Here is a 17,881-nt window from a genome sequence, read left to right as displayed (position 1 = left end):
ATCAATTCAAAGGAGCTAAGATAATATCAAATTAAATTAATCTAACCAACAGGTTGATTAAATTATTCCCCCCCTCAACAATTCTTTACAAACTCTATACAATAATTTGGAAAGGCAGCAGACATTTCAATGTATGCCTCCAAATTAAGAGGCAACTAATTGATATACCAGTGCCAATTGATATAGTTAGATACCTGTTATAGATCACTCTCCAATTGGAAATGTTAAGACCTGAGATCTAGGCCAGATACAGACTTTACATTTCTACCAATATAAATAATCAGAAACCGGTCTATACCCATAACAGAACAGAAGCTTGGCACACAAAACTTGTCTACAACTTCAACACAATGGAAGTTCAGCACACATAGACTAGTATAAAAATAATAGAACCCGGTCTAAGATTTGACCCTCCTCACCCCCAGGTGAATGTGTGTTCTCTTCGTTACTGATCTAAACTATGCTGCTTACAGAAAACTGTGTAACTTAGCTCAATTCTGCCTCAAGCTTTTTTAATGTTGTTCCTAGCCCTAGTATTTATTAAGTCATCCTGCCTAAATTATTTATGGGTAGGTGATGATAAATTCTTTTCTCAACAAATATAGGATTGCAATAAAACACTACAGAGCAATTCAGTATATTTAATATTTTGACTTTGTTTAAACTTTATTATACAAATATTAAATGGTGAAAGTGCAAAGGTATGTGGCCCTCCCAGGGGCCAAGCATGAAACACTTTTTAGAAACAAAAAAACTATATCACTGGAGACTGAAGCCCCCTCCCCCATGCCCCTCTTGGGGTTACAAATGTAGGACAAGCTGTCCATTTTCCACCCTGCAGAGGGCCCCTTCGATGGCCCAGCACAACACACACTGGTCCACATTTTGTTGAAAATTCTAATGTCACATGACCCTAGACCAGGAAGTGGAAGAGTTGGAGGGCATCATTGAAGCTGTGTCCTGTTTCTGCAGCTTTGCAAAGTTGCCATCTTGGCTTGGCCCAGCAGGAAATTGGCCCAGCAGATCACAATCTCCTTGGCTTCTCCGTATGGGAGAGAGAAGATATACACAGTCTCAGCTAAGTTGAAGTCCAGCTTTCCAAAGAGAATACTGAGGGAGGCAAAGAGTGACTGCAGCCAGGGGCAGTCCAGGAAAGTATGGAATGGTCTCTTCTACCTCCTCCTCACAGAAACCACAGGCCACTGATGCCACTGGGTCCAAGTGGAGGACCAAAGTGACCACAGCTAGGGTTCCATACAGCAACCATCACTGGAGGTCTCTGGTTCTCTTGTTGGTGGGTAGCTTGTACAGGGTGTGTCAGACTGGGCAGGCTTGCTCCTGTGTTGCTGCCACTAGGTGCCGCCTCCAAATCATTTCAGAGTCGGCAGGGAGAATGTGGGCATGGTGCACTTTGATTATCCATGTGTACAGTGCCTTCTCAGACAGGATCTCAAGGCACAATTCCCTGCTGTTCTCACTGAATACAGGGAGGGACAGCAGAGTGCCAGGCCTGCCATTTCCATTGCTGTCCACAACTGGAGAAACAGGCAGCAATAGAGGGTATATGTCTAGCAAGTTGCCACTAGGGAGGATGAGTTGTATGCTCAGATGGTCTTCTAAGTCATCCACGGGGAGGGAAATTTTCACTTCAGCCAAGAGGCAGGAAAAAAAACAGACAGTGCAGACCCACATGGTCAGTCAGGGCTTTGGCCAAGAGCTGTGTGGGCCAAAGAGGCGGGCCAGTTTGATGGGATACTATGGACCCAGGAAGTAATGAGGCTTCCAGAGGTGGGGCTCAGTGCTGCCTGCTGCAAGGCCAAGGTAGGATCAGGGACTTCAGCAGCACCTCTGGAAATCACAATGGCCTGCCCTAGGGTCTCAGTAGCAAGTAAGTCCACCAGGCCTAGGTGAGGCAGTGGTAGAAAGGTTGCAAGATGTCCTAGCTGAGGTGATCAGGAACAACAGGAAAAGTTCTCAGTCAAGGTTCAGATTCCTCACCTAATGAAAGAAAACAAAAACTAGGTGTTGCCAAGACAGGCATTCCCCAGAAAAGAGGAGGCACTAAAGGCCTTGCTGGTAGAAGAAGGCCACCCTGCTCACCAGATCAATTAGGCCCTGGCCTCCCACTCTACAAGGAACTTCTGGAGCCTTTCAAGCAGGGTCACTGGTAGGACTGGATGGCACACCAGTGCAGCAGAGTAAAAACTGTCAAGTTGTTGATGACCAGGACCTGTCTGTAGTAGGAGAGGCTTGGCAGGTATCAGCAGCACTGCTGTAGTCATGCTTCCACCTTCTCACCAAGGGCTTTGAAGCCACTGTGGCACCAAGGCAGGCAGGTCTGAGGGCTGAACATCAGAATTGATGCCCTGCAGAAATGCATCATTCTGCACAAACATTTGATATTTTAAACTAGGATAGTTGGGGGGTGGGGATGCAGAGGACAGAGGGAACCTAGGATCAGTGAGTCATGAGCCATGCGCTGGATTAGCCCAGGTAAGTATTAAGGGGCCTGATAGGCATCAGGACAGGGGGTACCAAGGGCACCCACTGGGGGCCTTAAATGTCTCTACACTAATGCTACGAGCATGGGGAAAAAGCAGGAGGAACTTGCAATCCTGTTTGCAAGCAATAACTTTGACCTGGTTGGGCTTACTGAAACCTGGTGGGACCCTCCTTATGATTAGACAGTAAATACTGAGGGTTGTACAGATGTGACAGAGTGGGGAAAAAAGGTGGGTGTTGCTCTCTATGTTAAGGAGCAATACACATCTTCTATAATCAAAATGGGATCAGAGGAGGGTCAAATTGAGGTACTGTGGGTTAGAATACAAGAGGTTGGGGGGAAAGGGACTTGGTAGTGGGGGTCTACTACAGACTACCACACCAGGAGGATGAGCTAGACTTGGAATTCTCAAGGTAGCTCTCAGGCTGTACAGTCAAGGGACACAGTTGTCATGGGTGACCTAAACTACCCTGACATCTGCTGGGAGGAGCAATCAGCCAGATCTAACTGCTCACGTAGGTTCTTAACCTGCATACAGGACCTCCACCTAACACAGGAGGTATACGGTCCCACTAGGGTTAACACCTTGCTGGACTTGGTGCTAGCTACAGGGGATGATCTGGTGGGGGGTCTTCAGGTACAGGTAACCTCGGGGATAGTGACCATCGATTGATTGAATTCACTACCTGGCATAGGGTGGGAAAAGTAACCAGCAGAGCAGAAGTGCTAGACTTTAGAAGGGCTAACTTTAACGTGCTCAGGAAATTAGTTAATGAGGCATTGAAGATCAAGAGCATTCATGAGATGGGAGTCCAGGAAGGGTGATCATTGCTCAAGGGAGTAATCCTTCAGGTGCAGAAGGAGACAATCCCATTGCGCACAAAAGGGGGCAAAGGGGCCAAGAAACCCTAGCTTTGACCTAGTAAAGGGACACTTGGTGGGGCTGAATGTGTCAGCAGGCCTTGATGATCTTCATCCAAGGACGCTGAAGGAACCAGCCAGTGTAATAGTAAAGCCACTGGCATGGCTGTTTGAGCACTCTTAGCGCTCAGGTCAGGTCCCAGAGGACTAGAAAAGAGCCAATGTGGTTCCTATTTTCATGAAGGGAAGGAAAGAGAATCTGGATAATTATAGACTAGTTAGTCTTACCTCTATCCTTGGGAAAACTTTTGAAAGAATTATTAAGGATCACATTGGTGGGAGCTCAGCGGGAAAAATAATACTCAAGGGCAACCAGCACGGATTTATAGCAGGTAGATCCTGCCTGACAAACCTTGTCTCTTTTTATAGCCAGGTCACAAAATGCTTAGATGCAGAAGTCAAGATAGATGTCATCTACTTGGATTTTAAGAAGGCCTTCGATACAGTATCTCATCCTAGCCTCATAAGCAGACTGAGAGGCTGTGACATAGATGATTACATGGTCAGCAAACTGAATTAAGGATTGCACCCAGAGAGTGGTGGTGGATGGGTCAGTATCGACCGGGAAAGATGTGGGTAGTGGAGTCCCACTAGGCTCTGTCCTTAGACCTGTGCTATTCAATGTCTTCATCAGAGACTTAGATGAAGGCATGGAGAGCACTCTGTCCAAATTCGCAGGTGACACAAAATAATGGGGTACAGTAAACACACTAGTGGGAAGGGATCGAATCCAGGTGGACCTGGACAGGTTGTAAAAGTGGGCAGAAAAGAATAGGATGCAGTTCAACAAAGACAAGTGCAAAGTGCTGCATTTAGGGAGAAGGAATCACTAGCACACCTATAGGCTAAGGGATGACCTTTTCTGCAGCACAGCAGCAGAAAGGGATCTCAGAGTCATAGCTGACTCCAAGATGAATATGAGCCAGCAATGTGGCTAAGTAATCAATAAAGCTAACTGCATTCTATCTTGCATTAGCAGCAGCATCATGAACAGGCCCAGGGAGGTGATACTTCCCCTCTATGCAGCATTGGTCAGGATGCAGTTGGAGTCCTGTGTCCAGTTCTGGACACCACATTTCAAGAGGGATGTGGATAACCTTGAGAGGGTCCAGAGGAGGGCCACTCATATGGTTAGGGGCTTGCAAGTAAGGCCCTATGAGGAGAGAATAAGGGATCTAGATCTCTTCAGCCTCCTCAAGAGAAGGCTGAGAGGTGATCTTGTAGCCATTTACAAATTCATCAGGAGGGGGCAGCAAGAAAGAGGCGATGCTTTGTTTACCAGGGCACCCCTTGGAATAAATAACCAGGAACAAAGGACACAAACTGACAGAGAGTAGATTTAGCTTGGACATCAGGAAGAACTTCTTTATGGTAAAGGTTGCCAGAATCTGGAATGGGCTTCCATGGGAGGTGGTGCTCTCCCCTACCTTGGGGGTGTTTAAAAGGAGACTGGACAAGCACTTGGCTGAGGTCATATGACCCCAGCACTCTTTCCTGCCCAGGGCAGGGGGTCGGATTTGATGATCTATTGAGATCCCTTCCGACCCTAATATGAAACTATACAGGCTGAGGACACTGACACTCAATCAGAGACTGGACATCACCCTCACTGCTCACAAAAACAGTCATGTCATCAGCATACACTATCACCGTAACTGGAAGACCAGCAGATGGGTCTGCAGCTGATGGGAGGGCCAGGCACATCAGGTGCTGCTGCAATGCATGGAGCAGTGGCACACTGTTAGAGTATACAGCATTCCAGAGAGAAGGAAGCTCTGCCAGATGCCCCTACATGTGGGGAACAGGGCACATAGCTCTCTGTTTACCTTTAGGAAGCTAGAGAAGTCTTAGTACAGGATCCAGATCACTGATGTGAAGACAGGTCCAAAACCAAAGGCTTCCAGGACATTTAATATTTCTGCATACTGAGGTATATTTAATATCCAAAGAACAAATTTAGATTAAAATAACAGATTTCTCACCTTAAAGTGCTTTAAAGTTACAGCTTAAAACACTAAAATAATCAGTGCTTGGAATAATCATGTTTAATAATCTTAAGCATACTATTTAACTCCTAACTCATTAAATATATGTTCATGTTATCTGTCAGACCACAAGGTTGTTTAACATAGGGCTGTTTTAGGTATATGAGGACTTTTCTGAAGATGCCATCCTATTATAAATTGAAACTAGGTTCATAGCTCATTCATACATTCTTCACTCTCCCTCCTTCCCTCCCTTGCTGTTCCTTCTTTTCTTCCCTATTCCCCCTCTTCCCTGCCATCCCCTCTGCCCGCCTTCACACACAGGTATCTGCTACACATAAGAATGCTGAGATAGAGGCATCCAAATTATGAACACTGAAAAACAAGAGAAAACCAATAATATATTGCTATGTACCTAAAACCACAAAAATGGTCATCATTCTGCATGAGTGCTTGGTGTCACACACACACACACACACACACACACACACAGAATGATGATCATTTTTGAGATTCTAGGTACATGTCTAGAAGAACTGCCTGGTGAAATGAATGACTCTCATATTTAACATTGCTTGACTTGCTGGATAAAGGTTACATTCCTGTAGATGGCAAATTTAAATATTGCGTATTCCTGGTGCCATGTTACTGAGTGACCAAGATCCAGGAATGGATAAAGAACAGCCGTGGTCACATGACTGCACTGCATTGCCAGAGGCCAGCAAACAGAGATTACAGCAACAACAGCCATACCTGTCAAACATGCCAAAAACAAACTGTTCCTATCATTCAGATTTTGAATGAAGATTCTGGCCTGTTTTTTTCTTCCCTCTTGCAATGCCTCCTAGGAGTAGGTCCATGGGAATTTTGAGATATGTGAGATTATGGGTCAGTTCACAGGCATAATTTCAACTGTCATAAAAATGATGCTAGATTTTGGCATTCTACCGCTCAACTTGGAACAGCATTGTTAGGCACAAAAGGATTAGGGGAAGAGTGGTAGAATGCTTCAATTAAATAAAAAAAGAATAGGTTAATGTATAGGAAAGTTGCTTAGGTGTGACATCAGAATGGTACTTCCTATGAAGTTTAGGTCCTGCATGTTGCAAGACTTATAGAAACTATAACGATACTTACCTAACTCTAACCTAACTCTACTTTTCAAAGGTGTATCACAAAGTGTTGTATGAAAGAGGTATCGATCACTATTCCCTTTTTACAGATAAAGGACGCTGAACCCTAGGGAAAGGAATGGAGTTATTTAAGGTCACCCAACAGGCGTGTGTCTTAGTTGGTAAAAAAAATCTGAGGTGCCCGAGTTCCAATCCAGTGCACTCTTTCTCAGATCAAACACCAGCAGATCAACATACTTAGCTTAAAAGTATGTAAGACCAAAGTAGCGCTAAAGCAGTAAAACCTATTTTGTAAGTAATTTCCTAATTTCTGCTCTATCGACTAATCAGCTCTTACCCTTTATTTTTCTTGCAGAATCGAAAAGCAGCCTCAAAATGCAAAGTTCAGTTTCTGCTTTTACAGACTTTAATAGTTTTTGATTGCTGATGCATGTGCATTGCTCATCATAAATGAAATAAGGCAGTCAGATTTCTACCTGAAGAGACATGTCTGTCAAATGTGGGGTTAGCATGGTGTTTTCCATAAAACTCTGCTATGGATGGATAACATGCTGATTAATAGATTTTAATGACAAGTTTGCAGTTTTGAAGGAAAAATACTCTTTCCAATTTAACAGCAACTAAAAATTGTGAAGATTTTTTTCTGCTAATGTATGCATATTTATTTAGGGTGGGTATATTAATAAATGACAACAGCTACAGAATGTTGTCTAGCATTAAATTAAATACATTTCATGATTCATTCACTCAAAATGCATTGTCTTTTAATATATTATGCATGCAAACATAACATCATGTTGCTACCTAAGACACAATCTAAAAATGCTGTGTACAATGCAAATATGTTTCTAGAGTTAAAAATGGTTCTGTATAAAATTATTTATTTAAAAAAAATCACTTTTGGTAGCATTAACAAAATGTCTAATTATTTAGTTACCTAAAAGGGTTAGCGAAACTCAGGGAATGCCAGCAAAGAAAGAAAATATTAAGCTGTTTTTGTACTAAATGTAGGCACAATGCTGCTATTCTAACACAAGTAAAACTCCCATTTTGGTTTTCAGAGTAAGACTTGTAAGAACTGTCCCATGTCTGTGAGCCTTATATAATAAACTGGTTGATGCCCATTTTGTTAGGCAATGATGACTCTATCATTATTAATTATACAGGCATGGAGAATAAATCTGGTATTTATTTTTCATCGATCAAATCCTGAATATCATTCCCTCCCATGTTTGCATTTTTGTGTAAGCTCATTATACTTTATACTGATAAAAATATAAAAGATATCATAATAATTTTTGTATTAATTTTTATTGAGGAGATGATCCAAAGTCCAATGAAATCAAGGATTACCACTGAGTCAGGGAACACTGGGTCAAGCCTCAAAGCAGACATTTCAAGATGAGCAGACAGCATTAAGAATTTCCATTGGAAGAAAGGAATCACAAAATTCCAACCTTGTGACATGAGTTGTCAAGGGGAGAGCAGGGGATAAGAGTTAAAAGAAAAGGTCTGTAAAGGAAAGGATAGACAGGAGTTCATTAAACAAACTACCTTATAGGATACTTTTTTTTTACATTTGCATCAAAATATGGCTTAGGGTCCTCAGCTGGAAGCTTGACCCTCTGAAGACACTGGCCTTGAGAATGCCACTCTGAAAAGGTAATGCATTGCCTAGCTCTATAGTTAAGAAGAAAACAGCTGGTTTGTATTAACCAGTTAATGAGGAAATTACCTCCCTGTGTCACAAGGATGGATTCTTGTGATTCTTTCCTTCCAATGGAAATTCTTAATGCTGTCTGCTCATGTTGAAATGACTGCTTTGAGGCTTGACCCAGTGTTCACTGACTCAGTGGGAATCCTTGATTTCATTGGACTTTGGATCATATCCTCAATAAAAATAATAATACAAAAATTATTATGATATCTTTTAATTACCTCTCTGTGTTAAGGGACTCTGGTAGATCCAATTAAGTTTTAAGTGTAATGATAAACTTTTAAAACATATTTGAAATAGAAATGTTTTATCTAAAATAAAAATGTCAAAGCTGATTCTTAAAAAAAATATTAATAATCAGTGTGGAGTCTGCAAGCCAAATTTTTCAGTATTGTGTTTCTGCATGTGAGGAAAAAAAAATCATAAAAATAAAGCAGTTAATTTACTACCCAGACTGAAAAATATGCAAAGACAAACACTTTTTTCAATGATTTTTTTTAATATTCAAAAGTGTTATTTGAGGACATTTTTTAATGCAAGTTATTATATTATATAGCTCCTGCAAAAAATTGGGGAAATATTTATTGGGTAGTCTGAAAATTATGCAGTCTTAATTGGGGCAAACAAGAATGTGATAGTAAAACTATAATTGAATTAATTGAACTTTATTTTCTTAAGTGAGTATGTGTTTTCTTTTCTTTTTTTTCCCCAAAAGGGAAAAGGAAATTTTTGGCTATGCAGAAAGAAAAAAAAAGTTCATAAACTATAAGTCAGTTTTGACATTTCCCTAGGAGTTACTGTCCAGTAAAACTGCATCTGAGAGTCTAAATTAACTTAACTGAAGTTATTAGATCATTTTGACAGGAGGTTAGAATACACCGTATCTAAAGCAACTGTACATTTGCTCATACAGAAAGTCAACTTTATTGAGCTGGCCTGCACCCATAATTTACAGCATGTAAAATAAAAATCACTTAATGCCTTCTAAGGAGTTTAATAACAGTGAGTGCAAAGGATAGGGGCAAGATAAATGATCAGTTAATGCTCTAAGGCCGCACCAATGTATCTTCAATGTATATAATGTGTGGCGGACAAAACTAATAAAATAATATCCTAAGGTAAATCAATCATGGTACACATTTTCAAATTAAAAAAGAAAGCCAGAGGCTGAATGATACTCCGTAAGTCTAGTTCAATACAAACAGACCGTTTCAATGCTTAAAACCCAACACTTCATAATGAAGTGACAGGAACCTTTGTTAATGGTATGTAAACTAATGTTATAATATAACATTTAGAAGCAACATAGGAATAGAACATGCTATAGGCATACCTTTTTGTGCATTATACATATTCTAAATCCTTATGGCTACAAACAGACACTTCATTTTTCCTGGGAGGCAGCAGACACCTCATTTTTCCTGGGAGGAAGGAAGTCTTTTGTCCTGGGACCATGCAGAGATAAGCATCCACTGTCCAGTTCAAGTCCCTCTGAAATACGCTGGACAAAACATGCTAACACTCTTCCTGGAACACCTTGTTTTATTTCTGACATGCCTGCCTCTCCTGCCCACATCCCGCTGCCTTGGCTAGGGGCACAGCCAGACTTGGGCAGACGTGGGCTTCCTGGTCCAGGATCATGGCTCCACAACTCTACGGTGCTAACATCCCTGCTGGGTCCAACTAATACAATGCCTCTTCTGGCTTCTTACTTGGAGCACGTCAAATTTAAAGTGCAATTTTTTATTTTTTTTTAATGTCTGCAAGCAGCCTATCTTACTTTTTTATATATAGGGCAGCACACATAATGTAGCAATATAATCTCTGGTACAATAGTTATATGCATATCAGAATTATGTATATCGCATGGAATTATATGTCCCCAGAGATTCAGCATCAGTAAAGTGAATTAAAAGTACAAGTTAATGCACACTGATTAGTGCTAAGGAAGATGAAATAGAGTAGGCAAAATCTGGCCTGTGGGCCATATCTGGCCTGCCAACTGATTGGATCTGGCCCATGGGCAGATGCCCAGCAACTGATTGTGCAGCAGGGGCAGGAGAAGGAGGAGCAGCTGCTGGAGGCAGGGGATCCAAGCACTTCCCAGCTGCCTTCCACTCACTTGGCCACCTGCAGATGGCTGCTCATCACATCAGGCAGGCAAAGTGGGTGGAACGTAGCCACTAGCTGGAGCTGCAGCTGGAGCTGGATTCCCGTATGCTGGAGCAGGAGCCACCTAGCTGCAGCTTCCCCCAACCTGCCTTGGTATCCATTACCTGACATACGTCCCCACAGCCACCATCACTTCCCCCTACTGCCTGTTGCCCAGAGTGGTGCAGCTGGGGCAGGAGGAGGAAGAGGAGCTGCTGGAGGTTGAGGGAACTGAGCAATACCTAGGCAACTGCAGTGGCACTGGGAGGAGCCTCACCAGTAAGCTATGCATCCTGGCCAGGACAGGAGTGCATGTGGGTCAGCCCCATGCAGAATGCCATGGGGACAGCCACAGGCTAGATGAGGTGCGGGGTAGACTGCACCTGCACCACATTGCCCAGGCAAGCATTCACCCCCTGCCTTCTCCTCCCTCCCTTCATCCCCAGAAGGCTCCCAGGACCTAGCACATGGGCAGCCCCCCACACATGTGCACACCCACACTGACATCTTCCACATGCCCACTCCACCACATACACACAATATAGAAGAGTAAGACTTTATTTTGGGCTATTATACAATCACCTCTATATGTACTACTCAAAAAACCCCCCCAAAACAAATCAGGACAAAAAATATTTTTAAAAATAAAATTAAAATACATTGTAGTAGATGTTTGATTTTTAGTATATGATTTGTTTTTAATCTACAATTTTTCAAAATGATATCTTCTCAAAGATGTTACGTTTGCAGCCCTCAACAGCTCACAAAAACTCATTAAGTGCCATCCCAGCCAAAATAATAGTCTACCCCTGAATTAAAGGATGCATATTAGAAACTATATTTTGAGCTCTGTTATACCAGTTATTGAGATAAGAACCTAAGTAGGATACTGTAAACTTTTCAGAACTTTGGATGCCACTCTACTGGTTTCAAATGATCCAAAACCATTTTTTTATTCAAAAGCTTTCACAAATTTTCCCAATATTTGATTAACTCAAGAAATTAAACATTTTGGTTTAGAATCAAGTGGAACGGGAAAAATGAATAATTTAAAACATTTTTTTTTGTACTTACCATTTCATTAAAAAAAAAATCAGACATTTTTTAATGGGACAATTTTCAAAATATCACAATTCAAAATTTGAATGGGTAAATTGTTATATGATTCAAAAAAGGTAAATGATGACAACAACAACAAAAAACAAGGTCATCTCTAGAAAGATTTTTGCCTGAAATCCACAGTGAAGAGCGAATGTAAATGGTCTGCAGAAACCAAGGGAGAGGAAGTCCTGAAGGCACTAGAGAATTATTCCTTTATGACAGCGCTAAGAACCCGAGTACCTAGAAGATAAAGGAGAATAGCAATCTTTTCTGAGGGGTAAGGAGTGTGATAGAGTCAGATAAGATTTGTATTTGTCTCAGGTCCAACTACTATCTTTGTCTCATTGAGGGACCTCTTCTGGATACAGTGAATATGTTGCTTTTCATAGGTAGAGGAGGAGCAATAAAAGGCTAAGACAAATCAAAACCATAATCTGACTGATAGCTTTGCAAGCAAGAAAAAAAACCCTTTAATCAGGTGCAGTTCTGTAGATTTTTAAAAGTTATGGCATAATTACATGGAGCAGGATAAATGGATGTTTACCTATAGTCCATATGTTTTTCTGAATGAAGACATATACAGTTTTAGCATCAGACTTATCTTCATTATGATGATTTGCACACCAGGCTTTGGAGGGAAGTAAAAATTAAGATGCATATGTTTTCTAAAATATATATGCATCTGGGGACAACAAATCCCTAGTTGGTATAAATCAGCTGAGTTTGTGGGGTTTTCCCAGTTTACACCAGGTGAGGCTCTGGAGTTTATATTTAATGACTCACTTCTTGGAGTTTGAGAAATCAAGTTTTGGGTTCTCTATAATGTTTCAAAAACATATGGTTCCAGTAACCATCTGTTTAGATATGTAGGGCTTTGACAAGTTTGGGGGGAAATGGGCATAAAGCATACAGTTTTTAACCAGGGTAGGTATAGGAGCCCTAAATGCAGTACAATTCACTTGCTACCTGCACAAACAAATAAAAAAGGTGGTGCAAGGATGAAATAAACAGCAATTGTATGTGGAAATTAAACATAACAGTTGGTAGCTACAGGTAGGAAAGAGCACATTTCTCAAATTGTATATGCAGTTGAGTTTAGATAAGCACCACTAATTTTACTGGCTCCAAAAGAAAGTAAGATGACAGTAGCAGCTCTTGAGCCAGTAGAAGAATCAACACACTGTATTTGCATGGCATTCTACAAATGCATACATTTCAGGTGCCATAGACTTAAGGAGAAAACAAAATAACTACTCCTGAGATCACAAAAGTTCCCTGGTGGACTGTACTACTAAAATGCTGTGAGGAAGTGAATGCTGGTTTCCCTGTGTTGTTTATTCTCAACTGATTACCTGAATCAATGTGGAGGGTGGTTATGATTGTAGCACCCAAACCAAATGTCTCTCCCTAGATACTGAGGAAGAAGAGAAGATACCAAATCTCTGGGGAGTGGAAGAAGCATCTTTAGGCAGTCAGAACAGGCAGGAGGACAGAATAGGTGGTCAGACTCCTTTAAAACATGCTGAGTATTTGTGGCTGTACATTTGCCCTAAGTTAAAATATCAGAATACAAGAGAATGAAGAAAATGAGATTTCCCACAAAGGTCTATAGGTGTCATTTTATTCAGTGTACTAGCTAATGGCTTTAAAATCTTGAAAGACGGTTGAATTAGTAATGTGTAAAATCTATAATACTTATTATAAACAATGAATTTATGCTTGTGGGGTTTGCTTTTATGGACTTTGTGTCTCTCTGTTCCAAACCAATTTTGTTTGATGTAAGATTGAATATAGTTTGTTTTCTCTTTGGAAAAATTCCAAATATTCAGAAGCAGCTTCTAAATTTGTATATTTTCCAAATTTTGAACCAAGTTGCTAATTAGCTAAGAGCCAATACACCAGATGTTGGATTTATGAAAACTAAATTTCTATTTTTCAAAATGAAAATGTGGCCAAATATTTCCAACAGGTAAAATATGTTCCGCACGTGTGCTACTGTAATTTTAATGACTTCTAGTGAGTTATACCTATCAATAATTGAGGCCAAAGTAATAGAAATGCCATTTGACTAAATATTACAAAACAAATGAAAGTGAATGGGCCATGGCAGTAAAAGACGATGCTGGCACCATTACAACTAGTGCTGTACAAACAAGAGCAACAACACACTTCGGAGCTCTTTCTTTTGGAAATATTTGTTCATTGGCAAGCCAAGGATGATTCAGCCCTGTTAAAGTCAGTTATCCCAATGAATTCATTCACGTCTCTGTCTTTGTCTCTCTCTCTTCCCCTCTCACCTCTAATGCCAGTTCTAAGGTCAAAACTTTCTTCTTGTTGTCTTGACTTCTTGTCTCTTACAAATCTTACTATTTTTCTAGTTATTATCTGTCATTTGCAGTAGCAACTAGAGGCCCAAATCAGGTACTAGGTTTTTGTACTGGGCACTATCTACATACATGATTTAAAAGGAAAATGTTTGCTCTAAATACCCTACAATCTATACTTCAATGCTTAGAACATTTCTTTAATGTACTTCAATATATTAATGCAAAACAGAAGCAACATTTAATGAGGGAGGAGGGTGAAGGGAGGGAGTTAAAAAAAAATCCCAGTAAAATGGTCAATCAGAACAACAGATATCTCTCTTTAGAAGAACAATGCATGAATGGTAGGGTGAAATCTGGGCTGCCCACATAGCAGAAGATGATCTGATTCGTCCACAGCCAAGAGGAAAGCTGCACTGTGCACACTGCCCATACACCAGGAGGGAGCTGGGTTGCTTACACTGTTCACATAGTGGGGAGACTCCAGGAGGAGCCCCCCACATTGGATGTATCTCTGGGTTCAACAGCCTATGGGGCATGTGGCCTAAGCAGCCTACATCCTGCATGGCATGCAGCTTCCCCACCCACCATCCAGAAGTTGAACGTCTCTGGACTAATGAATGGTAGGTAATGCTGAGCTCTACCATGTAGACACAGCAGCCCACTGATGATAAAGCTTGGGTATAATGTTCTCCATAGGTTATATCTATTGCCATTGTAGGAACATATTTATACTTCAGGGACTTGGGGAAAATAAAATAAAAAAAAACCCCAAACCAAACCAAACAAAACACCCTTAATTTTAGTTGTAGGCATAAGAAACGGGGGTGAGGGAGACCTTTCCATTTATAAAGTCTTCCTATGAGAGTATTATTATGAAACAGAGCCCTCCACTTTTTAATTCAATTTTACCCATGGTTATACAGATTTTGACCCACACAATTTCCCGTCTATTCTTTTCTTTAGCATAAAAGCAAGATACCCACTGACAACATAAATTCATGCATTCAGTGAAAAAACACCATTTTACATTTCTGCAAGTGTGTGATTTAAGCTTTGAGAAAGCATATTGTGCTTTCTAATTCATGCAGGGTTTATTTTTTAAACATAAAAATGAATGTAATGCTATTGAAAACTGCTGATTTGGGCTAGAGTTCTCAATTTCTTAGGACCCAAGGAGACATTAATGTAATTGTGCAATGCAATCTGATAAATTTTATCCCTGATTCCAATAATCGTTCATTCCACCATGCCAGACCTGTATGATAAGATGGTGATTTTTGGGATCTGGGATAAAATTCTTCAGATTCCATTGTGCATCTGTCAGTATGGAGGTGTGTGCGGTGGGGGGGAAGCTGGATAGAGTACCTAATGCCTTATCTCTGACTCTCCTTGCACCTGGAGTTTAAAAGACTTATTGGGCAGCCTGGCATTGGAAAACCAGGTACCCAGTCCTGGGCAGCAACATGTGGCTTTCAAAGGCCAAGGAGGCATCTGCCACACAGATCTAGGGGCTGACATCTGCCCAATCTTGTTGATCAGCTGGGAGCAGGGGGCAGTTCCCTGCTCCTTGAAGCATGCAAGGTGCAGCCGACATGCCAGCCACATTTAAAGCATATGGCTTTAAATGCCCCAGTGTGCAGGCTGTACGCATGACTTAAACAGCCCTGTGCGCAGGGAGCCCAAGATAAAGGGCTGGCTTCATGCACATCAGACCACTTAAGGATGAGCAGGCAGCTTTGTGAACATTCCAGGCCAGAGGGAAGCCCCAAATTTGGAGAGTATCCCCCTGATCTCAGGCTTCCATTCCAGCATGTTCATGCCACATATTCAAATTAAAGTGTAATACAATCCAGCCACAAAGCAGTTCCACATTAAATGTGGGACATCTTTGTGACCAGTTTGTAATTTGATCATGCCCTAAAATGCTTGCAAGTGTGTCATGTTACAATTTATGGCATTAACGTGTGAACTGAGGCATATGTCTGCCAGGGGCTTTATATTTAGCAGAGCACTGACTTGTTTGTCTGTGGGGCCCTGAGGGGTTGAAGTTCATGATAGTTCCATTTCCATACCTTTTCACTCTCTGAACTTTCTACTGAGGCTGCCATATACGACAGTTAGCTTTGACTGTGATGATGGTTTTTCGTGATATTTTCCCATGTGTATCAGGATTGAATGGACTTTACCAACATTTCATGTAACTATGAATTAATAAATATACCTGATATTAAAAATCATGTGGACAATAACTTTGATCAGTATTTAATAGGAGCTCAAACCTGAAACGCTCATTGATTCAATTCCCATTGATTTCAATTTCCCCTTTGCCCTAAGGTCAGACTTAAATTAACAACATGCAGGCTTCTGTCATGTTACTTAAGTCTCTGAACTATCTGATCATCTTTTAAAACTTCAGTTCAGCTCTTAGGGAAGTCAAAGGCAAATGGCATTTTTGAATGATCCCAAATACACATTTAGAGCCCTGTTTGGCACAGTATTAAGTGATGTTAACCCCCTTTGAAGTCAATGGATCAAATTCAGTGCCAATCTGAGGCATATCTGTTTTTTTCAGCTTTGTTTTCCTGAAGTAGTGAATGAATTGGTGATGAAGGCAGAAACTAGATAGTACTCATAAAAGCATACCATTCTCCCACACTCTTCTGTAGATTACAAAGCCATGTTAGTTTGAAGTCAGGCAGAAGGTAAGCCTGGGTAGCACTTCAGAGATTAACTGATTCAAAGAGACATGAGCTTTTCTAGGCTACAACTTAGCAACTAGTGAAGCAAATTGTTGACTATGAAAGATCATCTCTCTCTGAACCAGCTAACTTCTTAAAGTGCTATCCTGCCTTGCCTTCTATAGATTGAGGCTGAATTCTCCTTACTCTCCCACTGTTATAAAGAATAAACACATTGTCCAGGATTCTGCTAGCTGCAGCAAGGAAAGAGCTGCTTCACAATTGCCACTGAACTGACAAAACCAATCTTAAGAAACAATCCCAAAGTTCATCTCCAGGAAAAGCTGAAGTAGCAACCACAACTCCTATCCATTCATTACATTCAATGGGCTTTGGGGCTTTCACCCATGCTTTCTGGCTTACACCCATGTCCGTCCCTTGCACTACCTTGTTCAGGTCAAGCTCTGAGTCTATTCCCCGTCTTCCAGCTGCTTTTAGGGATACAGAAGTCTCTTGTAGGGCCTCATTACTTTTTCCATTATGGCCACATTTTGCTACAGAGAGGCCCCCTTTACACATTACAGGTATCACACAATTAACTGGTTAATTGTGCAATTATCTTAAGAACAGCTACACATGCAAAGTAGCTATCACATGAAACAAAGCTCCAACCAGCTGTAAAGTTAGACCTTGAAAATGTGGACTAAATGTATAGCTGGTTGCTACTGAGCTTTAATTTGCACATGTAGCAGAGTCTCCCCTGTGGCTCGGAGCCTCGCCAGCTGACAGGGCTCCCAGCTGCAGGGGTGAACCATGCCTAGCATGAAATCCTCGAATCCTGGGGACTCAGGCTTCTGTGATCTCCAAAGGGCATGAAACCTTCAGCCCACATGGGGCTCTTAGCCTTGCCTGCACCTCACAAGCAGCTAGGATGGAGAGACCATGCAATTGATGGGGCATTCAGCCCCAGCTGTGCTTCACAGGCAGCCAGGACCAAGAGTCCCACAATTGATGGGGCTCTTGGCCCTGACTGCATGTGAGCCACAGCTAGAACCAAGAGCCCCATGAGTTGTGAGGTCTCTTAGTCCTGGCTGCGTGTGGCCCTCATGGCTGGGAGCCCTCCTCAGAAAAGGGGGCTCCCAGCTGTGAGAGCCTGCTTCTTGCCAGTGCAGGGGGAACCCAGGATTGGGCTCCTTCTACACTGGAATAAGGCACAATTGGATGTAATATGAGATCCCACAGTCATGCCTCCTGCCACGCACATCTGGCATGGCAAGAGGCATGATTGTGTGGATCACACATTAGATCCCATTGCACTTTTACAGGTGCCTGACTTATACCAAATAACATCTCATTATACAACTC

At 41.5% G+C, this 17,881-nt stretch overlaps 1 protein-coding gene across 11 annotated transcripts in view; it reads right to left on the bottom strand.

Annotated features, from left to right (window-relative positions):
• PTPRD (protein tyrosine phosphatase receptor type D) overlaps positions 1–17,881 on the bottom strand; it is a 2,106,329-nt gene that overhangs the window by 1,494,921 nt on the left and 593,527 nt on the right. The window lies entirely within an intron of this gene.

The sequence above is a fragment of the Alligator mississippiensis genome, chromosome 3, assembly GCF_030867095.1.
Source record: "Alligator mississippiensis isolate rAllMis1 chromosome 3, rAllMis1, whole genome shotgun sequence".
Taxonomy (NCBI): Eukaryota; Metazoa; Chordata; order Crocodylia; family Alligatoridae; genus Alligator; species Alligator mississippiensis.
The sequence above is the reverse complement of the archived record's forward strand: the minus strand, read 5'-3'. Positions and strand labels throughout refer to the sequence as shown.